This window comes from Prunus mume, linkage group LG3 (assembly GCF_029339155.1).
Source record: "Prunus mume cultivar Tortuosa linkage group LG3, ASM2933915v1, whole genome shotgun sequence".
NCBI classification, from domain to species: Eukaryota; Viridiplantae; Streptophyta; class Magnoliopsida; order Rosales; family Rosaceae; genus Prunus; species Prunus mume.
Genome location: NC_142700.1, coordinates 20,924,597 through 20,930,596, shown reverse-complemented (window position 1 = coordinate 20,930,596; position 6,000 = coordinate 20,924,597). Strand labels below are relative to the sequence as shown.

At 34.8% G+C, this 6,000-nt stretch overlaps 1 long non-coding RNA gene across 1 annotated transcript; it reads right to left on the bottom strand.

Annotated features, from left to right (window-relative positions):
* Positions 1 to 3,468: 3,468 nt before the first annotated feature.
* On the bottom strand, positions 3,469 to 4,866 carry LOC148919073 (uncharacterized). Its single transcript, XR_016125472.1, has 2 exons — positions 4,320 to 4,866; positions 3,469 to 4,171 (listed from the first exon to the last, which is right to left on the bottom strand). It is a non-coding gene; the product is annotated as an uncharacterized LOC148919073 (long non-coding RNA).
* Between the last annotated feature and the right edge of the window lie 1,134 nt (positions 4,867 to 6,000).

Below are 6,000 nucleotides of genomic sequence, written 5' to 3'. Positions count from 1 at the left end.
GCAGAAATGCAAATGGAAGCCATGCGCGGCATGCCTTATCTCTTTCTAGGCCTACTATTTGGTTTTGGTCAGAAATTGAACTGACTAATAACTCCAATTGTTTTGGCTTCACGTGTCACGTGTGGACCATTAGGTGGTGGTTCCACGTGATCAGTTATCAGGGGTCGTGTTGAACAATATAAAGTCTCACATCATAATGTTCACAGAACATATAAGTGGTTCCACTACTAATAGAATCAAGACATTTTGTATAAAACTCCACACCTACTGAATATGTAGGTGATTAAGTTGGGGACAATATTGATATATGTTGCTAGTAGTGAACCACTAGCATGTCGCTCTTAAATTATCAAATATGATTTCTATAATATATAATATACATATATATATATATATATCTAGAAAATGTCCTCATGTGAAATAAAAATAAGTTACCCATCCCTTTTTACATATGTGATAGGTAAATTATATGTACAATATTCAAATAAGTACAAAATCTATAAATTAAAAAAGAGAAGAAGGAGATATTTATAAATTTTAAAAAAGGAGATATTTAGATATACTCATTCTTAGCACTAATGATATAGATAAATCCTACACCATTTAATTTTTATAAACAAACCAACAAAAAAAAAACCCCAAAAATGACACATGGCCTTATTGAAATTAATTTTGATTATTAAAATACGTTGATGACCTATTTGGTGTTTTGAGTTTTTTTAATGATGTTTTGGGGTTGAGCTTGTTTTAAGAAATCGATGCTTTATAAGAAGTTAAAAACCTCTTTGTTATGTTGTAAATGGTATTTGAGTGTGTTTCTAAAGTCTATTTCATATATGATTTTTTATATAATTTGGCTCCTATATTGGGTATAACAGTGAATCTCCCTAGAAAAAAAAGGTTAGTACACCAACATATAGATTGAAAAATTACTTTCACAAACATATATAGCTACAGTTTGGGGTAGTGCTTGAGCTTTGTGTGTTATACATGCACGAAACTCCAAATGAAAATAACATTTTTATTTCTTTGCTAAATAGGTTTTTATTTGGTGAAAAAAAGGTAAATGGTTTTTATACCTATAGTGCTCTCAGCTCTGGATAGAATTTGTGACTTCTTTTAGTATTAGGAAGAGAAGTATCATTAAAATTAATTACTAATTGATATTTGTGCATTTTACGTAGATACAGTAACTTATAGATAGATACCACTCCAAAAAAAAAAAAAAAAAAACACTTGTACATAGATAATAATTTTTGACACTATAGATTAGGGCTGGCAATGGGTCGGGTCGTGTCGGGATATTAAACGTGTCAAGAATACTCAACCCGAACCCAACCCATTTAATAAATGTGTCATGTCGGGTTCGGGTCATCTTTTATCGTGCGGGTTTCGAGTCGTGTAAAGGGTTGATAAATAATAACATGCATGTTACAAAAGTCACAACTGAAAAAATTTAAATAAAAAAAACGGAGAGAGGAGAGAAAATATAAGGAAAATAAAAAAAAAGGATAGAGAGAGGAGAGAAGAGAGAAGGAAAAGAAAAAGAGAGAGAGAGAGAGAGAGAGAGAGAGAGAGAGAGAGAGAGAGAGAAGGAAAGAAATAAAAATAAAAAAGAGAGGAGAGAACACTAAAGAGAAGGAAAAGAAAGAAAAAAAATAAGAGAGGAGAGAAAACTAAAGAGAAGTAAAAAAAGAGAGGAGAAAAGAGAGAAGGAAAAGAAATTAAAAAGGAGAGAGGAGAAGATAGACGGAAAAGAAAGAAAAACAAAAGAAGAAAAGAAACATTATAAATATCAAAAGGCATCGTATATAATCACAAAGTTATATCTAGCATGGTGGATAAGGTGTTAGAGAGTAATGAGGATGGTGGGGGTTCGAAACTCCATATGTATGTTTTGAAGTCTCTATTTCTCTATATGAATGTTAGACAGCTGTGGATTAAGCTTAAGATCTGCAGAACCATCAACAAAATTCATGGACTCTTGCTAGAGAAGCTTTCACTATTTGCAAATTTGTGGCCAACCTTATGTTTTGATGATTAAAAAAGAAAACAAAAAAATGAGTTATGAAGGGACTGACTTTCCGGACCTCTTTTAGAAAATTTTATTTCTTTATTGCTTTCTTCTTCTTTGTCATTTTGCTTTTCTTTGTGTGTGTGGATCCAGGATTTTTACCCCAAGGGTTCATAGTGTAAAAATTATATAAACAAAAATTGGGACAGAAATAACATTGTTATATTGACATTAATAGCTAAGGAAGTAGACAATCCAAATATTAATCTTAACCTTTTGATCAAGGTAAAAAGAGAAAAAAAAGAGAGAGAGGGAAGATAAATGATTTAATTGCACTTGACATACAGTATCTGAAATTTTATCAATATAAAGTATAAACAAATCACGATTTTCAGTCAAATAAACAAAACAAAAAAGGAAAGATTAATTTTGGGTACGAAGGATTGGAAAAGAGAAGACAAAGCAATAAAATGAAAGGAAGAAAAAAAAAAGTCGAAAAGTAAAAGGATTAGAAAATGACTTTGGTCTTGCAAGGAGTTCACAAGTTCCTTCTCATGAATTAAAGAGAAGGCAAATAGAGAGAGGAATTGGGGAGTTTAGTGTTTAGGAGTGTCTCTTTCCTTTTGGCAGCCGGCATGCCTGCCTAGGTACCAGTCTTCTAATGACGAATGTGCTCGGTGTTAATCTGAACTAGACTTTTATAACTCAACACTAACCTTGGTCAGACATTTTGGCTGTAGAGGATCTTTTTCTCTATGCAACACTTTAATGTTATTTCTCTAGATGGGGTGAGAGCGGCTGTGTTTAGCATGTGTTGTTGCTAGAGAAGGGACCTCTATATATATTCATCACTCGAAAGCCTTGCCCATCAAGGAGTTGTTGAGTGTTCTAGTTGCCTTAGAATTAGGTTGTTTCAATCCATGTAGAATTAGGAATTCCATTATCTCTTGTACTTCAATTAGGATAGCTTTATACAAAGAAAATCCAACAATGAATCGTCTTACATTCCTCCAACTTGGTCGATTAAGCATAAGAGTGTTTGCATAGATCACTTTAAGGCCTTGTGAAATATGACTCAAAACAATTCCCACCAAGCAATTGTCAACTGTAAAGCATGAGGAAGGGTTATCAAGACTTCTGTGAATATCTTCTACTTCAAGGTCTTTATAACCACACTCATCACCCTTTAAAGCCACATAACCTTCAATCAAGATTAAACAGCAGAACAACATGATATACTGTAAAAGCTAAGATATTACCATGTTTGTTCAATGTCCTTGTTTTCACTACCAAGGTCTTATTGTGTTCACTGTCATGGATACATTACCATGCACAACTTTTTTAAGCTAGCAATGCTGCTAAATGTTATCCATGCATTTTCAAAACATAACAACAGAATTTTAAAATAAAATTAACTTTAATTTGAACCAAACTATATCAACATCCATAAAAACTACAGCAAACAATAATTGTTTAAACTTGAAATGAGACAAGCTCCTACTGATTTAGGCATCCATGTCAGGTGTCAATCCCGTACTAGAAACATGTCTATGGAAAACAGCATTTGGTACTACTTTAGTAAGTGGATCTGCAATCATTTGATATGTTCCTATGTGATCTATGGTAGTGTATCTTTGACTGATTTTCTCCTAGACAATTATGAATTTTACATCCAGCAGCCTTGAACCTCTTGTTCTTTTGTTTCCCTTAGCAAATGTCACTGCTGCACTAATGTCATTCCGTAGTTGGATAGGCTTGTGTATTGATTCCACCAAACTTAAGCTAATGATAAAAGTCCTCAACCACATAGCCTGAGAAGTGGCTTCATAGCAGGCTAGGAATTCAGCAAGCATTGTAGAACCAGCTGTCAGAGGATGTTTGATGCTTCTCCAGCTCCTCCAAAAATAAACACAAAACCAGATGTGGATTTGAATATGTCTTGACATCTTGCAAAGTCTGCATCTGTAAATCCTTGTAATTCCAATTGCTAACTTCTTTTGAATACCAGCTTGTAGTCCTTTGTTCTCTGCAAGTATCTCATAACTTTCTTCCCTGCAACCCAATGTGCTTGTCCAGGATTAGATTGAAATCTCCTTAACATGCTAACTACAAAAGCCAGATCAGGTCTTGTGCACACCTGTGCGTACATCAGACTCCCTACAGTAGGAAATCAAGAATTAAAGTAAATCAATTACAATTATAATATGAATTCTTGGTGTTTAAGGAAAGTAAGTCAATAGTCCACAAGTCACGCTAACAACAAGTAGTTACCCTTCTTCTGCAAAGCAATTAGAGGGAACCTTACCTCTGATAGGACACCCCCAAGTCCCCCTAAAGCCAAAGTCACAAAAAGTTATATATTACAATCCTCAAAAAGGAAATCAATAAAAAAATGAGGATGTTCTTCAAACCAAGTTCAAAAATTGCCAATGTTTAGAGCATTTTGCAATTCTGCGAACTACTCTATTAGATGTGCAATGAATATAGATGAAACATACTCCATTTATCTGTAAAAGCATAAATTTAATGTCCTTCAATAGTGGATCAATTTAGAATCAATCAAGTGATGGACTTTTAAGCGCATATGGAGCGCATCACTTTCAAAACAAACATTTGTAAAACCCCTTTCCATTGCCAAAGCTACACCCTCCATTTGTCAAAAGCTCACAGTGTAAAGCTGAGAAAATATTATCAAATCTCTTGGCTCTCCCAGCAATAAAATTCCCACTAGAATCACGTGCCACAATACCCACTGCTTCCTCATCAAATCTTTTGTGCTTGAGAATTGCCTCTCCTATTAACTCCCACCTTCGTTGAATGGCATCCTAGGAGCAAACTTGCATAAATGTTGATAATTTTTGCATGGCCATGGCCTTTTGAGCAACAACATCAGGCCTCTCTCTAGTTACTCCAAATTAATTGAATTGCGGGCCTCCCATATTGGACCACCAAATACCATAATAATTGTCACACGTGGAGAGAGAGGTCGCGACAAAGGAGACCCAATTAGCCACTTGAAGGTATGAATTGTGGCTCAGACTATAATGAGGGGTAAGTTATAAGGGGTAAGTTATAAGGGGTTCACTTTATAGTCATTGGATCAATCCAAGGGCTGGGGAGAATTGGGATAAAGTTGTGCAATCGGGTAGGTGAGGAACCCAAACCCGAATTTAATATCCAGCAATGAAGTTGGTCCCAACAAAAAAAAAAAAAAAAAAAAAAAAAAAAAAAAAGAGGCTAGTTCGAAGTTTGAATAGAAAAAACCCATTGATCTCAAACTCATAGCTCAGAGAAACCGCTAAGCTCTGAGAAACGGTTGAAGGCAACGGGCAACGACGGTTGAAGGCAAAGGTTAACGACGGTTGAACGCAACTCCACTATCTAAACCGTGAAAAAGTATTTATTTTGAGTGGAAGGAGCAAAGGCGTGGATTCTGAAACAGTGAAAAGACGAAGCAGTGGAAGGGGAAGGAGAGAAGCCGTATTCGTTGGAAGTGATAGGTTCCATTTGTGGAGCAAAGCCGCACAAAGACCCAACACAAACACCTTGCGATTGTTCAATAACCATCATTTGGTGAGTGATTTATGGAATTTGAGATTAGGGTTAGAGTAACCGTTTTCCCCAATTTGTACCATGAATGTTGTTAGATTTGGCATCTCTTCTTTGTGCTTCACTTGCATGTTAATTTTTGCTTGGGTATATGTTAAAAAACGAATGAAAATAAAGTCAATAACATCTCAATAACATGTCAATAATGATATGAATAAGGTAATGATGTTGAATTGGAGGAGGCCCTCAAAACCTTCCACATTTGAAGCAGTGCAGAGTGCAGATTATCTCTTTGGCGCTAAAATATATATAATTTTTAAAATAAATATTATTTCCGTTGTTACTAAATTTGCCTGTTAAAAATAAGAACAGATAATAATAAACTCATGAATAAAAGTGCAAAGCATTTGAAAAAAGGTTGATCTATGACGATTATG